The sequence below is a fragment of the Cataglyphis hispanica genome, chromosome 9 (assembly GCF_021464435.1).
Source record: "Cataglyphis hispanica isolate Lineage 1 chromosome 9, ULB_Chis1_1.0, whole genome shotgun sequence".
NCBI classification, from domain to species: domain Eukaryota; kingdom Metazoa; phylum Arthropoda; class Insecta; order Hymenoptera; family Formicidae; genus Cataglyphis; species Cataglyphis hispanica.
The window spans coordinates 4,562,874-4,583,247 of record NC_065962.1 but is presented as its reverse complement, the minus strand read 5'-3'; the positions used below and the strand labels follow the sequence as shown (position 1 = coordinate 4,583,247).

The 20,374-nt window shown below is 27.1% G+C and overlaps 1 protein-coding gene across 1 annotated transcript in view; it reads right to left on the bottom strand.

The window, feature by feature from the left end:
* LOC126852015 (uncharacterized) overlaps positions 1-20,374 on the bottom strand; it is a 577,582-nt gene that overhangs the window by 529,360 nt on the left and 27,848 nt on the right. The gene's annotated exons all lie outside the window — the stretch shown is intronic.

Below are 20,374 nucleotides of genomic sequence, written 5' to 3'. Positions count from 1 at the left end.
ATATATATATATATGTATATATATGTATATATATATATATACTATATATATATTTAATATTATATATCATAATGTTATATAATATAATAATATACATAAATATATATATATATATATATATATATATATATATATATATATATATATATATATATTATTTTGATGTAATTTATGTGAATGATAATATATGTAGATAATATATAAATGTATATGTATTTATAAATTGAAATTTTAATAAACTTGTAAATCTTTATATATATATATATATATATATATATATATATATATATATATATACAGGGTGTCCGAAAATTCATGGATTACCCTTTAAGGGAAGGTAAGAGGGTGTTATTCTGAATAGAAAAGTCCTGTACCATTTTGTGATTTTCTCAATATTTAAGAAAATATTAATTTTAAAGATCAGCCAACGAAGTGCCGCGAAAAGCTCGCGGCGCAAAGATGCCTCCCACTGTCAATTGATACTCGGTCCGCGGCGAAGCAATGGGAGGAGCAGTTTGCGAGCATGCTTCGCTATGGCAACCGAAAAAAATATACACATAATGAAAAGATCACATACATAAAACGGAGCGCGCATTATGTGTGTATTTTTTTCGGTTTCCATAGCGAAGCATGCTCACAAACTGCTCCTCCCATTGCTTCGCCACGGATCGAGTATCAATTGACAGTGGAGACATCTTCGCGCCGCGAGCTTTCGCGGCACTTCGTTGGCTGATCTTTAAAATTAATATTTCTTAAATATTGAGAAAATCACAAAATGGTACAGGACTTTTCTATTCAGAATAACACCCTCTACCTTCCCTTAAAGGGTAATCCGCGAATTGTTGGACACCCTGTATATATATCAAGAAACATGGTATTGTCTCGCGTAAAATCAGGAGAGAGACGCATCGTGTATCTATACGCGAGTCAGTCAGTTGAAAATATCTCATATTTTCAGTTTTTTTATCATTTATTCTCAATAACCGCTGAATTGATCGAATTCTTACTAAACTTAATCGATAGCTTGAGTGATAGTATTCGACAAAAACGATGGACTCTAAATTTATATCTCTCCTCTCATCTAAGCATGTAATTTGCACATATAATTTGCTAAGCATATACTTTGTACATATAATGTAGCATGTACATTGTAAGTTGTAAAGTGAGGACCACCCTGCCTAGCAGCGGAGTGGGTGCGGGAGGAGGGCCAAAGGTCCACTTTGCAACCCCCCTCCTCCGCGCGTGTGTGTGCGTGCGTGTGTGTGTGTGCGCGTGCATGCGTGCGGCGCGTGCGCGCGTGCGTGTGCGTGTGTGTGTGTGTATATAGGATGTTCAGTGCACGAATTTTGAGACATTGCTGACAGTTTAAAAAAAAGTTCATATAGTGAAAATTAATTTGTTTTACGCAAGCTATGTGCAATAAAAAAATTTTGAGTAAAAATTTTTTTTCATAAAAAAATCAATGACACCTTAAATTTTTTAAATGGCATCATGTATTTTTTTTCAAAATATTGTAGAAGACTTCAAGACAAATTCAACGCGCTATAATAAGTGGCACTTTTATTAATATTTAATATCTAAGCAGCATTATTTTAAATAGCAGCACTGATAAGCACTTATAAGCTCTGACTAAAAATGTAAACATAAACATCAAACATTGAACATTATTTGGGAGCTGATGCTGTAGCGGGGTGATTAAGAACAATCGTTCGTCTTTAAAGAATCGTATATTCGAATAATACCGAATAGTATACTTGAATAGTATACTTGAATAATTTCTAAAATGATTTTTCCTTTACAAAAATTTTGCCTGAAACATAGATTTTAAATTATAAAAGAAAGTAGTGAACGAATTACAGGTACGCTGTAGCGCTCGATCAACTATATCAGCTATATCAGCATGTTTTGATCTCGAGGATTATAGCTCAAATTTATCGGCGTCGTTCGCCGTTGAAATAATTGGTTAAATTTTATCTTTTGAATATTTCAATTTTGAACAACGTGGAAACAATATGTTCCGCCCCCCCCCTGCGGGGGGACACCATTATCAAAAAATTAGACACATAAGTTTGCGTTAAACCTCGTTTCGCGTGGAAAGTGGAAAAATTCAAGGATCTTCGTCTCCGGAAATGTAAACAAACACTTTTCTTCTCCGCATCTCTTCTACACAAATACAACGTTAACAAACTTTATTTTTTCTTATTTTATAACAGAATATATTAAAACTGTAGAACTCTAAAATTGTATATCTCGAAAACTATAAGAGACTTCCGATTATGTTATAAGGAAAAGTTACTCAAGGTTATATTCTTGACAACATACGTCAACGTCAAAGTCATCAGTGAGGGGTGATCTTTTATACATATTTATCTTTTTTTAGATACATTTGGTTTGGATTAAACCTCGCTTTGCGTGAAAACTTGTAAACCTATAAAATTAGATTTTTGTTAGGTTATTTTTTTCAGAGAGAAGGATGCAAGGGAAGAGACTCTACCTTCCCATGCGTTCACTTTAGCACACATAAATGAATGAATCTAGTAGAGATTTATATTATAAAACATACATGTCTGAAAATTGCATTCATAAAAATTCTTTTCTTAATAAACTTTTTAATAAACAACGAGTGGCGACTACAACCTTCTGAATGTTGTTCAAGGTCATGACCTTGACAATATATGTTAAAGTCATTGACTTTTCAAGATGGTGACGTTATGTGAATATTTACTTAGAATTATTTTATAATTAACTTAATTATTTTATAATTGATCGCACACAATTGAATTATACATATTTAACGGTTTGTGATTTTTTTATTATAAAAAATTATGTAAAATGATATAAAATAAACAATCCCATATACATTTTAATAATTATAAATATTCTGAAAAGTTTAATAAAAAAAGGATAATATAAAAAAATTTTTAAAAGCTTATATAAAAATTATAAATTAAAAATGTACACAAAAAATTAAAAATTGTAAAACTTATGCTATAAAACAATCAAAAAATAAGTAAAGATATAATTAAAAATTTTGGCGCTGCTATGTTTCTAATTTAACGATTTGTAAATTTGCTAAGTTAGCATATACAAATAAGTACGTTCCATAATTAATATTGTTTTTGTGTATAGTTTAGCAGCGCCAAAATTTTTAATTAAATTTTTTTTATTTTTTTATTTTGTATTAATTTGTGATTGTTATGTAAGTTTTACAGTGTTTAATTTTTGGGATAAATTTTTAATTTTTGTTTTCTCAGAGAAAGCTTTGTTTTTGTAAAAAATTTTTTTTGTATAGTAGATGGCTAATTTTAAACTTAGTGCAGTATTCAAAGCGCAAGTTTTTTTGTTTAAAATATTTATTAAATAATGAACGTTTTGTAATCCTAGGTTTATATAATCCTAGGTTTGAACCTTCCTCAGCTTGTGTTTTGTGTGTCTCGTAGGCACACAGTGATTATGTCCACTCAATCGGCAAATTTAGTTTTTTTTACGGTTGCTACTGTAGATGACGTATTCGAACGGGTTAGATAAAACGGGTGTATAAAACCATGTTATTATGATGAAGCGAGGTACCGCGAACCACGAGATGTAAGACGCAACTACGTTCATTATTTAATAAATATTTTAAACAAAAAAACTTGCGCTCTGAATACTGCGCTAAGCTCAAAATTAGTCGTTTACCCCATTTACTATACTTTTGTATATGAGCTTTACATTAATATTAATTTTTTTTTTCAAATTTTGATGCCAATGTGTTCAGAATGTTTTAAAACGTCAAAAAACATATTTTTACAAAATGTCCGTATGAACGTATGTATGTGTATGTGTACAAAAAAGACATGGTTGCTCTAACTTCCATAAATTTTGAGATAACGGGCTAAATTTTTTTTATATTAATATAGTATCATTAAAAGTTGGTTTATATTGGCTGGTATACTTGGCTAGGATCAGAGAAAAGGTTTATTTTTTATAAAATTTTGAATTTTTTAAAAAAAGGTTCTAATTTCGCAAATTTTGAGATATTGGTTTAAATATTTTTATATGAATAAAATATCATCAAAGAATGGTTGATATTGAATTTGATGAAAATAAATCATAGGGTTTATTTTTTATGAAATTTTGAATTTTTCAAGAAATGTTTGTGCATGCTTTAACTTCCACAAATTTTAAGATATCGGGCTAAATATATTTACATAAATAGAAAATTATTAAAGACTGATTGAATTGACTATTGAATTTGATGAGAATTGATAAAAGAGTTCATTTTTTATAAAATTTTAAATTTGTCTAAAAAAAGATTACTAATATTATAAAGGGATAGAATCAAAATTATGAGGAAGCAATGTGCTATTTTTTAATTTGCACAATTTTTTACTTGTTTATTTTTATATAAATTTTTTTAAAATTTAATTTTTTGTATTAGCATTTTTTCATTAAACTTTTCAGAATTTACAATATGATTATTAGAATGTATACATATGTGATTGTTTATTTATCATTATTACATCATTTTACATAATTTTTTATAAGAAACATATCTCAAACCGTTATATATGTGTATATTATAATATAATTATTGCACTTAATTAACTATAAAATAGTTCTATTTTAATTATATTGCAATTTATTAAATATAATTTTTTCTAATATTAAAAATAATAATAAAAATAAAAATTAATAACAATAAAAATAAAAATTTCTATTTATTTGGCGCAATTTTTTGATATCATTATTTTTTAGGAAGTTTAAACAACTATTTTGTACACCAATATTTTTTTGGTTAAAATAACACTGTTTCGAATAGAGTTATATTGACATAATTTTGCAGAGCAAATTTTTTATAATAATTTTATAGTATTTTTATAGTAATTTTAAAAATAAAAATAAAATAAAAAATAAAATTTTAAAACAATTTTTTGAGTAATATTTTTTTACATATTTTACACAAGAACTTAAGATCTGTTAAACATAAAATCTGTTCCCGATTTGTATCGCATGCATTAATAAAGACTTGATAAAGAAATTGCTCGGTTGAAACATTCATAGTGCTTGATCACCTGCCATATTTGATTTGGCATCCTGCAATTATTAGCTGTTTTCAAAATTGAGTATTCCAATAAAAGGAACACCCTATGCTGATCTCGACAATTCAAACGGCAACAGTTCTTGAAACGATTCTGAAAAAGGACCTCCAAAAGTAAATTCGCTCACTGATAAGTGTTCAATTGTATTGATGCCGAAAATATATTTTGAATAAAATAAATTTATTTTGCTATTATGACTATTGTTTGGTTTTATAGCTTCAATTCTTTTATTTTATAGTCATTTTTTTTTATATATAATACGATATAATGTGAGAATACACAATTTAAATTATGAACATCAAAAACATTTTTAAAATTTTCTTTTCTTTTTCTTTGAAAATATGTATGATAAAATGTTTAATATAATAATATAATATATATTAATATATATTATATTATATTACATATATTATATTACATTAAATTATATTATATCACTTTGTATTATATGTTATATTATATTATATTAAATATTTTATATATATATATATATATATATATATATATATATATATATATACATATATTATAAATATATATTTTTAAAAAAGAAATAAAGATTTTAAAAATGTTTTTATTCTTTTAAATATATATATGTATTTAAATATATATATATATATATATATATATATATATATATATATATGTATTTATTCAAAAAGCAAATTATCCTCTTAATATATTACGAGAGTGATCTGATAACAAGAGTTTATTATACATTACTTGTGCGCAGAATCTTGCAATATCGAGCACACATACATATATGTAACGTAAAAGTATACGAAGAAGAAATATTATTTTAAGTTAAGGAAGAATAGTACTATTAATGAGAGAGTGGTGAGGGAGGCAGAGGATTATTATTTCAAGTTTAAGATGAACGCAGTTATTCAGAGATTTCTGCAAGCAGAATCAAAATGAGAGATTTATCTCAGGTTAGGAAATGTTCATAATGAGAATGTTTCAAGCCGAAAATGTTTTAAGTAGACAATTTGGTTGGCAAAGCAAAACTGGAAAATCCTGCAGCCTGATATCCCGCATAGTCCTGATTTCGTGGCCTTATTAGATGTCTACCTCTTTGTTTCAAGATCATTTCTTATCAGGAAAATAATTCGAAAACCAAAACTAATTGAAAATCACAGTTGTGCAATGCTTCACGAATTTTAAATAGAAAAACCTTAACGAAGGTACGTTTACCGTACTAAAGGTATGTTTAAACTTATAAAACGCTGATAAATGTCCAAATACTCAATATAGTACTTATTTTAATTTTCCCACATTTTTTGCAATACAATGTGTTAATATGATTTTTCTACCTCTCTGTACCTTAATTATCAGACTTCGTATATTAATTTATTAGAAAAATAAGTGATAAATATTTCCATTAGAAAAACCAGCTCTTGTAACCTTAACCTTGATATATGTATGTTGTCAAAGGAACATGATTCTGAATGAGTAACATTCAAAAGATTTTAATCGTCATTCTCTATTTATTTTAAAAGATTATTAAATAATAAAAGTCCGTATGTAAAGTAAGATTTGAGAGAATATAGACTGTGAATAAAAATTTTAATATTGGACATAATTTATAATAAGTATAAGCATTTTAATACATGTACATACCATTTACAATAAATACAATTAGATGAACATAGACATCTTTATATATTTGTATAAATATATATTATATAAGTCCCTTCATGTATATTTATATATAAATGTACATAACAATTCATATATATACTGTAACATATAATTACATACAAGACTCTCATATATAACTCTTTATATGTATATATAAATTTATATAAAGTTATATGATCATTGTACATTACTCAAAAAGAAGGAAAGAGAAAGAGAGAGAGAGAGAAAGAGAGAGGCTGAGGCAGAGGGAGAGGGAGAGGGAGACGGAGAGGAGAGGGAGGAGAGGGAGAGGGAGAGGGAGGGAGAGGGAGAGGGAGAGGGAGAGGGAGAGACTAAGAAACACTTTTCATACCTTAAAAATTGAGCCATTTTAATTCGCTGAAACTCGGAAAATTATTGTAAATAAAAAATTAGAAAAGCATTTTCAATTTGAATTTTGAAGTTTCACTCTATTATCTATCTAACTCATTTATGTCTTAAAACTGATATCATTCTTGAATAATTGCAACTTGCCTGCCAGATTTCATTTGATTCATTTGACTTTTTGTGTTTTTTTAGTGCTGAAATTAGATTGCAAAAAAAAACACAGTACATTTTACAATTAAATAATGTTAATAAAATTCAGTAAAAAATAAACTTGTGTAATTATACAGGATGTTCAATAAAGATTGTGCTAACACTCGTGAACGAGTAGCACAGTAAACTAAATAAAAAAGTTCTTTATTATTTTTTTATAACATTTAATAAAGGAATTATTAATAAGTAAAGTCTGGCCAATCATCGCCGATCTTTAGCCGAGCGCACGGTGAATAATCGCGTGCCTGATAAGTGCCCGATGCGCCGGTGGCGGCGTATTACTATCAAGATCACGAGCGTTATCACAATCTTTATCAGACACTCTGTATATAATTAAATCTGAAATTTGACGCGATAAAATCTAGGCATATTTATACAGGGTGTCCCAAAACTACCGGACTTCCTCTTAATGGCAGATTCCTTAGAATTTCAAGACAAAAATCCTAATACAAAAATGTCGAGGCTATAATAGTTTTTAAACCGAAAGCAATTATATTTTACGAATGAGAAGATTGAGATTTCGCGCGCTCAGGCACGGCGAAATAACAAGTGAAATAAGTGCTTTAAAAATAGGATGCTCTTTCATATTATTATGATTATGGTATAAATTTACAATAGCTTTTTTTTACGAATAATGGATGCGAGAACTAAAAGCATTTAAAAAATGATTCAAAAATTTGCGACATATTTCAACTTCAGCTGTCAAAGTGATCGATATTACAATAGTGTCTACTATAATATGTTATGAAAACGGTTATAATTTGTATCTTATTATAGATTCCAAAATATTGCAAAATGCAAAATAAATAAATGTCAAATCTAATTATATTATAATTTATTTGTCTCGCATAGCATATCGTAGCAAACACCTTCATGATAACATTGATCAATCACTTTGACAGCAGAAGTCGCAAAATTTTACTTGAATGATTTTTTAAAAGTCTTTAGTTCTCGCATTCAATATTCATAAAGAGAATATACTAATGCAATGCGTAAAGAAGCGGGAAAACATATAATGACAATGCTATTGTAAATTTATACGTTAATTATAATATCATAAAAAGGGCATCCCATTTATAGAGCACTTTTTTCACTTGTTATTTCGCCGTGATTGAACGCACGAAATCTCAACCCTCTCATTCGTCAGATATAATCTCTTCTCGTTTAAAAATTATTATAGCTTCGACATTTTTTGTATTAGGATTTTCGTCTTAAAATGTTTTAAAGAATCTGTCATTAAGAGGAAGTCCGGTAGTTTTGGGACACCCTATAATTATATTGACGTTTCACATGATATAATCTTATTTTTATATAACTAGACAATACAAAGCGCGCACTTCGCGCGCGCCATTATTTTTTTTTTTCATTATACATTTTTAATAACATATTTTAATACTCTTGACCCCTTGATACATATAACTATCAAAATATACAATAACAACCGCTCACAAAGTAAGCGCAATGACAGTACCAATCAGCATTGCGGAAAAAAGACAACAATAATGGCGATATATCCGACTTTGCATGTCTTTTTTAGAAAGGAATCATATTCGGCTAGATTTGATTATACAAGGTGTTCTTTTAAAAAATTTCTATCCTGTTTATTTTATAACCAACTAATTTTTGAGGAGAATATCAAAAGAGATCAATTTTGTTTTCAAGGAAGAAATATAAATGCAATGGTATTACTTCAGCCTCTTCGTAATTACCTCTCCAAAAATTTTAAATTGCAATAGAAGTCAAGTAAAATATTTTTTTTTGAAAATATTTTGGTTTTTTTCACAACCATTTACGTTTTTTTTCTAATTTAAGATATTTTTTGAAAAATCGCACTTGAAAATTTCAAGTATCAAGAAAAAATTTTTATATACAAACATATAATTTAGAATACAATTTAATTACAGTGTATTTATTGTAACAAATGTGCAAAATGTTATCCGTTGTTTGCTAAACAATAATAAAGACGATTCTCAAATTTTAAACAAACATTTTAGACATCTGCTGGAATAACTCCTGTAAAATTCTTTTAATACTTTAATACGCAAATCGTTTATATTTTCTAGTGAAATTTTATAAATAACGGATTTTAAGTGTTTTCACAGAAAAAAGTCCAGAGGACTTAGATTGGTGTAGATCTCAGGGGCCATTCGATAGGAAGTATAATTTAGCTTTTCTATCTATTCTCTAAAAAAACGTGTGAGTGAGTGCTTGAATGCTTTAAATTAGGGTGCGAATTAGGTTGCAAATTCTCCTGAGGTAAAATTAAATCAGAGATAAAATTTTGCATTGTTGCGTATTTATTTATCTCAGGAATATTCTAATTCACTCTTTTTTCTTAATTTCATGTTTTACAATTTTTTTTAGGATACTTTTCGATAAGTCTAATAATTTTAGTGTTGTTTTAAGTTTTCTGATAAAAATTTTTTGTTATTTTTTTTTAGAATTTTCTTCAAAACAAAGCAAAAACGAGCAAATCTCCAAAGGACCTTTTTTTCTTATTTATAGGTCCCCTAAACGCTTTCAAAGTTTTGACGTTTAAATTGGGGATATCCTGTATATTATCTTTTTTAGATTAAACAATTTTGTTTTTGATTCGTTACAAAACTATTTATGCATTGAAAAAGGAAAATACTTGCTAGCTCATTTATCTCGTGAATTTCAATGTTGTGTTTATTAATGAATCTTGATGTTAAACTTGATGCTTTTAATGATTATTGTGGATGCTGTTTATTTTGTAACACAATTTTTTTAATTTTTTTCTCGTGCTCATTACACACATATATACATTTTTTATGTGAAGAATCTTTATATCAATACTGTGCATCAATACTAAATTTGTCAATTGTGTTACAAATAATAAAAGCTATACTTTTGCTATATATTCTCTAAAATATATCCTTAGCAAGCAAAACTTGAATCATATTTCATCTACATTCATGAAAGATTTTTTTCTGTCTCTTTCACTTTTTTTTCTTTGCCTTTCTCTCTCTCTTTCTTGATTTACTTCCTCATTGTTTCTTTTGATAATATAGAATTTTTTTGTTATATATATATATATATATATATATATATATATATATCTTATTTATATATTTTCTATATTTTATATATATATATATATATATATATATATATATATATATATATATATGAGTTATTTTCATATTTTTTTAGAGCGCATATATATTTCAAGAAGGCAGAGTTATTGCCTTATCCTGCACATATATTTAAACGCTACTTTGTGGGTTCCGAACTTAGGAATTCCTAATTCGGACGCTTGGTATCCAAAGCGCGAAGTGCAAATCTAGAAATTGAAGTCGTGCGCTGGATTTAAATTCATCATTATACCGGTCTTAAAGAATTACGAATGAATATAGTATATATTATGTCAACTCTATATATCTTAGAAATATCTCTCTTTGAATAGAATAATATCGATAATTTGTATATTATAATAATATTGATAAATAACAGCCGTAAATTTGCTTTTTAGAAAGTCCTTTTTTTCGTTTATATAATTAAAAATTACGATATTTTATGCATAAAATTTAAAATTTATCAATTTTTTATCTTTATGATTATATCTAATAATATTTATAATAGTAATATAACATAAAATTTAGGTAAAAGTGCATGTTAATGAATCTAGCCTTAAATACTTTAATCTTGATACATGTTGCCAAAGTCCTCAATATCCTCCAAAAGGTTTTCAGCATCACTTGTTGTTTATTAAAAAGTTAACAAAAAAGTTTATTAAATAAAATATAACTTTTTTGATATCATTTCCATTTAATACCTTAGCAGAATCATTTTATATCATTTATCATTTATTTATATATAATAATAATAGTAATAAATGGAACATGCGGACGGGGGAAAAGCATCTTTCTCTGCTCCTCGAAAAAAACTAATCTAATTTAATCCATATGTCTGAATTTTTATTTTAAATAATTCACTTTCGGCATATGTAGTAAAGGCTCCACTTTTCCCCCATCGACAAGTAAGTTGTTGACATATTATTTTTCTGTAAAAGAATTATTTATCCCGAATAATATTTCACCTCTAAAAAATGAATTAGATTAAATTAGTTTTTCAGGTTAGGGGTGCAGGGAAGGAAAACGCATTTGATTTATTATTTACACATAAATAAATGAATGTGCTAACAATCAGTCATATTTGCAACAATTTTCAATCTAATTTGTACACCTTATAATTTGTACCTTATAACGATATTCGATGTTGAAGTTGTTTTTGGATGACTGAATCATAAATTATTTACTATATTTTTGCGACCGCGTGTTCCTAAATCTTTTTTTAAATTATTCAAAACTTATATACCTCATAGGCAATCATCCCTATACAGATTTCCTTCAACATTTTGTACATTTGCGTCGACTTTTCCCACAAGTTTTGGAACTTTATATTTATTCTTTTTTTTGCTTATTACATTTTCGCAAGTAACATAAAATTTTTACAATTGACATATTTTATGATACGTATGTTTAGCGGTAAAACTTTTACATTTTTTAGTTTTTTTACATTTTTACAGTTTAGATCTGACTTCAAGCTTTAAAATAATGCCGCTTGTTAATAGGTGACACTCACACGAAAAATGTAAACAAATTAATTCAGTTATTTTATAGCCACTTCTCTTCTTATAGTGTTACAGTCTATAATACAGTAAAAATTGGGCCTTGACCTCTTTCTAATCACATCTATTCCTCTCCAATTTCTTATTCCAATGTTTCTTGCGATATTCTTTTCTGCGATATTTTTTTCCTTGTTTTCTTTTCTGCTTCTTAATCTCTTGCTTATCCATTTATCTCACAATATAATCTTCGGGTTTTTATCATCATCCATCTTTATAACATGTCAGGTTTACTTCAGTCTTTCTATCATTACATATTCTAATACCTTTAATTCTTCTAATTCTTTATTTTTTTTGTATTTTTGATAGATTTCATATTTATAAATCTGCTTTTTCTATTTTATGTTCATTTATTGATCCCAGTATGTCTTATTCTTAAGACTTTGAAAAACATTGGTCTTTTTCTTTTGTTTTCTCTGTTAATATCCCAGTTAGCAAGAAACATTTGATCAACATTTTAAAATGTTGATTTTACATAATTTTTCTAAACGTTATGATATAATATTTTTATAAATATATTTAAAATATTTTAATAAATGTTAATTTTAATAAATTAATAACTTTTGAAAAAATATTTTAATTTATGTTTTATAAATATTTTAAAAATATTATGTAATAACATTCCTTTTAAAATATTAACCCTCTATGGGCCCGTGTAACTTTCAGGTCACATTTCAATTTATCGATATTTTACCAAATAATTATGCGAACATTATAGGCCGCGTGACTTGAAAGTCACATAGTGAATATTTAAAACAATTTAAATATTTAAAACAAATTTTTTTTAAATTTAAAACAAAATTTATTTAAATTTAATTAACATCAGGACAGGATTTAAAACAAAAATTCGGCCCATAGAGGGTTAATAAAATATTTTAGAAACATTAGTCAAAATATTTCTTAAATGTTACTAATACGTTTATTAAAATATTTTTAAAATATTTTTAAAATATTCTAATAAACATATGTATTTATTTATAATAAACATATTAATAACATTTAAAAAATATTTTAATTTATGCTTTATAAATATTTTAAAAATGTTATTTAATAATATTCTTCTTAAAATATTAATAAATTATTTTAGAAACATTAAGTAAAATGTTTGCGTATGCGTGATTTATTCTTTTGTTCTTTGACTTCGGAAGCCATCTTCCAGCGTGATCTTACACGATCTCGCATGAATTATAGTGTTTTTGCGAGTTATAGTGTTGCACGAAAGAAGAGGAAAGTGTTTCTTCCAGTGTGTTATATTAGCATACCTTATATGTAAAAAATAAAATATTTGTTAATATTTTAATTATACCGAAGGACGAATTATAGGTTAGACACATTAAATTATCTTAATATTCTGTATAAATTTTTAATAAAAACACGCAAAACCTAATCTGATTTTATAATACATTTTTTGTATCTAATTATATGGAAATAAAATATATTTTCTTGTACTTTATGTGTGTATTTGTATTATTATTCCTTATTAAACGATAAAAATAATATTTAAAAATACAAAAATACAATATATATTTAGACATTCTATTAATATTAAAAAATGTTAAAAACATGTTATATATAGTATTTATAAAATAATAAAAATCAATTAATGTTAGAATTAATATTAATGTGATATTAATATTAAGTTATGTAGATGTTGATCCTAATGTTATTTTATTATTGATATAATTTTATGAGAAACTTAATCAGAATGTTAAAACAACATTAATGCAATATTATTTCACGAAATAGAAAATGTTATTTCAACATTACCGAAACTTCTAAATCGATGTCAAAGATTGTTCATAATGATGTTGCATACAATATTAAAAACTACATAATTGACAACATTACTATGTTAATGAATATCATCATAATAACATTGTAATAATGATCTTTTGCTTACTGGGATGTATGTCTCCAATCTATAACAAAAGATTGATTTCATTATAATTTTACATATTTTTAATTTACATTTACTTGTATATATTTTTTAATCTTTCTATGCACATCTTTTGACTTAATATTTCATATACAGAGCAAAGTATATTTTATTGGCTTCATATAAAATGTTTTATAAAATAATTCTCTCACGTATATTTCTCCCATTCAATTATTATACAAGATTTACTCCCAAATAGATAAAATTATTTACTATCTTTGTGGTACTGTTTATTATTAATTCTTTTATATTCCGCAATGGAATTATTGTTTGATTAAACAAATTATTATAATATTATTTTCCTTATTTATATACAAAGTGTCTCAAAACTATCGGATTTCCTTTTAATGGCAAATTCCTTAGAACATTTCAAGACAAATATCCTAATAAAAATAACAAAAAAAAGTTACTTTATAAATGGGGTGCCTTTTTATGATATTCATCGTATAAATTTATAATAGTCATTATATGTTTTCCTGCTTTTCTACGCATTATATTAGTAAATTCTTTTTACGAATAATGAATGCGTAAAAGGTATCTCAAAAATGGTTTAAGTAAAATTTTGCATCATGTTTCAAATTCAGCGGTTAAAATGGTTCGATCAATATTACTATGAAGGTGTCTGCTATAATATGCTATGCGAGATAAATAAATATAGAATAAATAATAGAATTAAATTTGACATTTATTTATTTTGCACTATGCAATATTTTGGAATTTTTGTAATGAAATACAAATTGTAACCGTTTTCGTAATATTTCATAGTAAACCTTTATTGTAATATTGATCGATCACTTTGACAGCTAAAGATGAAACATGTTGCAAATTTTTGAATCATTTTTTAGATGCCTTTATTTCTTCATTATTCGTAAAAGGACTGTATTAACGCAATGCGTAGAGAAGCAGAAAAACAAACATATAATGACAATGCTATTGTAAATTTATACAATAATCATAATATTATAAAAAGGGCATCAATATAACACTTTTTTCACATGTTATTTTACCGTGCTTGAGCGCGCGATATCTCTCATAAAACATAATCGCTTTCTGTTTAAAAATTATTATAATTTCGACATTTTTGTATTAGTATTTTTGTCTTGAAATATTCCAAAGAATCTGTCATTAAGAGAAAATCCAGTAGTTTTGGGATACCTTGTATATAAAAGAAAGAAGTCCTGATTGACTGACTAACTCACCAATGCCCGGCTCAAACAATTTAACCTAGAAACATGAAATTTGGGAGATTTTTATGATGTAGGCCACTAAGGAAGGATTTTTGGAAATTCTGTTCGTAAAGGGGTGAAAAAAGGGGTTGAATTTTTTTATAACAATATCAATAAATATAACTGAAGATGTTACAGATGTGAAAATTGATATGTAAATTCTTCTTTAAGAATAAAGAAACACATGTTTTACCATTTTCTGGAAATCCAGTTAAGGGGAATAAAAATAGGAGTTAATTTTTTTTATAAGGATACTTATATCTTAAAAATTGAAGATGTTAGAAAATTAAAAATTGACATTTTAATTTTTTATTATAAAGTAAGTTTATGTGCCAAATTTCTTGCTCCTAACGCTAGTTTGGACAAAAAACTCATGTTTCTACCACACACAATTGTATCAAATCCCAAAATCCACGCGAGCAAAACCGCGGGCAACAGATAATACTATATATAACTGAAAGTTTTTCTCTAACTGTTTTTTCTGGTTCGATGAAAATACCATTTAAGCTGTTCTTAATGTTGCTATTATATTGATGTTGTCTACATATGCTACGACCTAGACTTTTGTTATGATACATAAATGTATTCAAATTGTAGATGGAAAGTTTTTTTATAGGATATTTTAATGATACATATATGTTAATCAATATTGGAGCCGATCTATCACCTTGTTTCAGTCTCTTTATGACATTTATAAGTTCTCTCTCTCTCTCTCTTTCTTCCTCTCTCTCTCTCTTTCTCTCTCTCTCTCCATCCTTTCCCTCTCTTTTTTTTCCTCCTCTTTCTTTCTTTGTAGTGGAGAAAACGTGTCAAACATTGAAAGTAACTTTTAAACGGTTAAATAGTCAAGGGAAGTGACACAAAGTTGTTCAAGTCATAGTGACATAGACCGACATTAGCTATGAATATTACCTATCTGGGATATGCTGATTTGTGAGCATAAAAAGCAAAGTATGTTAAACTAATAACCATGTTTCTGCTTGTGACAAAAAAAATGTAACGGATGTCTCTAAGCACCAAACATTTTTTTAAATGTGTTCATTGACCTTGAAATGATTTTTAAAATGTGATTGTACGAACAGAATGTAAATATTTTAGAAAAAAATGTTTGAGACAAAATTTTTTATTTTTTGTTGGAAAATCCAAATCTGCAATAAAAAGTGCCACATTCATTTAAAAAATTCAACTTTTAATCTAGTTAGCCCATTTTCACTCGGCAATGAAAATTGAAAATATCGCCATACAATAAAGCATACTCGATTTTTCCAGCCATCAAAATTTGTGCAATTTTCAATAAAATCCACTTCCCTTTTTTTAAAAAGACCTGTATTGGATTATTAGGGACATCTTGTATATAAAGCAAAAAAATTTAATTATAAAAAACATTAAATTATAAAAAGTTATTTCTATTATATTTAATAAAAAATTTTGTGTAACTATTAAAGTTCGAAAAATGATCTTAATTCAATACTTTATAATCAGGTTCAAAAATTAGCGCGCTCATGGCTATCATGAATAATGTAGATGGAAGATTCATCAAATTTGACTAATCAGTTTTCTTTATACCGTTCACGATTCGCGAATTACTAATCAAGAATTGTGAATACGCGCATAGTTTAACGCTAGCTTTAGCTGTACACTAGCAGTCGAGCACCAACAGTAGTAATGCTATAACACTGGTTTATCGCTGCAAAATCAAATGAGGCGCCAAGAAACCCATTGTTATATAAGAAATCTAATTCTAAAATCTTGTCTCTTTCAATTTTATTCTGTACATAAAATAAAATCGACATGCAGCTAATAAAACTATAATCATTAATAATTAGACAATTATTTTGAATTTATGGACACATGGTTGGATTCGAAATGCATACATGTCCATGTAGTGAGTCTTGTGGTGTTTCACTTGTTGAACGCTGCAACATGAGATTTTTTTTATATATAACATAAATTTTTATTTAGTTAGTGCAATTTTATATCATTATTTTTGAAAGAAATTAAAACAACCATTTTGTACAACTGTTTTCGATTAAAATATTTATATAATTTTTTATTTTTGGTTTCTGCAATTATTTTAGATCCTTATTTTTGTAAGATATATGTGGGAAATTAAAACAATTATTTTGTACACAATTTCTTTTGGTTAAAATATTTTTTTAAGTTTTATTTTCAATAATTTAAAATGACACTATTGTGTGTGCAGATTAAATTAAAATAACCATTTTATGAATACATATAACAGTTTTTCATAACTGGCGCCTGTATTTGGCGCGTTTTTTACCTTTATTTAAAAAAATAAGTTTTTAGGGATATTAATTTTTGTTGTAATAATATATATCTACGTACACAAAAATAAAAACTCCATAATAACATATTTCTATTTGTATGTATAAATATATATCTACAGGATGTTTCACCAAAAGTGACCCTCTTTTAAACTAAAAAAGATAGACCGTAACAAATATATATCAAATTAAATAACTTAAACTGAACTCTATTATATGAGTATAGTGATTGTTACCAAAAACTGTCTGTGTTACCAAATAGAGAAATATGCATAATTTTTTTTAATAATGTAAATATTTCAATATGTTAAAAAGTTGGAGATATATTATAAAATAATCACATTTGTAATCACATTTGTTACTTTATTCGATAAAAGAAAAAATATATATGGATCCGATTCGATGTAAAACAGAATTTGATATATGTCTGATATTGGATAAAAAAAAAAGTTATAAATTAAATGTAAAAAAACTGTATAAATATATATGGTAAATATTCATATTAGGTTACACCTCATCGATGACTTTGACTTTGACATATGTTGTCAAGGACATGATTCTGAGTAACTTGTCCTTATAACTTCATCAGCAGTCTCTTATAGTTTTTTGAGATATTTAATGTTAAAGTTTTACAGTTTTAATGTATTTTAGGTAATCATTTATTTTTAGAGGAGTACAGAACGACTTTGATCTTAATATATGTTGTCAAGGTCATGACCCTGAGTATCATAAACATATTTTAGCGGTCAGTCACTCATCATTAAAAAGTTATTAACAAAAAAGGTTTGAAATATACCAAAGTACATGCATGGACAGGAAGCACGCACACACAAACGGTGGGATGTAAGATAGGCCTTCAGCTGCTTCCTCCTGCACTCACCCTGCGGATAGACAGGTTGGACCTTGCTTTACAATGTAGCATGTACTTTGTAAGTTGTAAAGCGTGGTCCACTCTGCCTACCGTGGATGTGAGTGTGGGCGGGGGGTCGAAGGCCCCCATTGCATCGCGCCGTGTATGTATGTGTGCGCGCGCTTCCTGTCCGATGAATGTACTTTAGTATATTTCAAACTTTTTTTGTTAATAACTTTTTAATAAGCAACGGGCTCCAGTATCAAAAAGTTAATCACATAGGTTTGCGTTGAACCTCGCTTTGCGTGGAAAGTAAAAAAACCCAAAGAACTTCGCATTTAAAAATGTAAACAAACACTTTTTCTACGTCTGATCTACGCAAATATAATGTAAACAACCTTTATTTTTCCTTATTTTATAATAGAAAAATTATTAAAGTTGTGAAATTTGAAATCGCATACCTCGGAAACTATAAGAGACCGCCGATTAATTTATAAGGAAAAGTTACTCATACTCATGTCTTTGATAAAATATATCAAGGTCAAAGTCATCGGTGAGATGTAACTTAATATGCATATTTATCATATATTTTGTGTCAAACAAAGAAGCATAACGGAAATGCTTTTTACTTGTAAGTTAAAAGATACATATATTTTGTCTGATCGCATAAAAAGAACAGAATAATGTAATATTAAAAAAAGACTATTTCAATATATTTTAGGAGCGGAAGAGAAAGAGAAAGAAAGAAAGAGAGAGAAAGAGAGAGAGAGAGAGAGAGAGAGAGAGAGAGAGAGAGAAAGAGAGTAAGTGAGTGGGTGAATGAATGAGTGAGTGAGTGGATAAATGAATTAGAGAATGAAAAAGGGAACGATAGTTATAACAATTCAATGTGTGTATGTATATTATTTTTTTTCATAAAAAATAAGATAATCAGTTTTTTAATAGGCTTAATTGGATAGCTTGGTTTCACATTATGTATGTTTCATGTATGTATTCAAATATGTTCTTTTCTTTTATTCCAAATGTTTTATGAACAAGGATTATGGCCGGAATGCATAATCAGTTTTTATATTTAAGCCCATCATAAGTACAATCTTAAGATGTCATAAATCAATGAAAGAGCCATATTAGTTTGTCATTACTTAAGACGGTTTTGAAATAAAAACAGACTATGAATACGAACTATCAGACAATACAGTTAGCACGGTCGATACATACACATATATGCAGGGTCCTAGACCACCAGTACACCCCTTTTCTTTTAAAAACTAAGTATTTTAGAGAAAAACGTTTTGAACAAAAATTGTATGATTTTGAGGGGAAGATAAGATGGTGTCCTTGGTTTGACCTTGGATGGCATCATTAAGGTCAAGTCAAGGACACCTTTAATTTCTTAAATGGAATCCCCTATTTTTTATTGTATATTCTTATAGCTTATGTCGAGAGCTTTCCAAAACACAATAATAAAGTATTTTTTCATTAAGAGTTTTTTGAATTATTTTGTATATTAATCTGACATATTTTAATATAAAATATAAAATATCTCGAAAATTATTTAGTTTTCGATAATTGTATCGTAATACTTTTATGTACAGAATAATAAGATGAATATTGATCGCTATGAATTTGATCACTTCAACAATTATTGAGGTTTGATAATTTGAGTTACTCTCAATTCGCGTATAGATACCCAAATACTTCACTATTGCTGTGTCGTGACTTGATGCGAGACATTACCGTGTCTCTTGATAAATATTGAGCGAAGTCTACTGTATCCGAAATCAATAACAGAGACAGCAAAAATCAAATATGATATGCTATCACGTTGTAAAAATACGGCAAAAATGCTGCATGATTTCTATCATAAATTAAATATTATTAATAATAATATTACAAATAGGCTTTAAGTATAAATAATAAAAATGGTCGCGTGAAAGGCAAATAAGAGTCGGATGTAAATTAATACATCATTAGTTAATAAAGTAAGGCTCAAGATATTCTTTACATTAAATTTGAAATTCAGACGTTTCGATTCTCTTTTGGATCATCTTCAGCGGATCAATATAAAAATAATAAAAATGATCTTGAATTCCGACTTTGGGCCTCACTCTTCGTCTCCACAGTGAGTCTC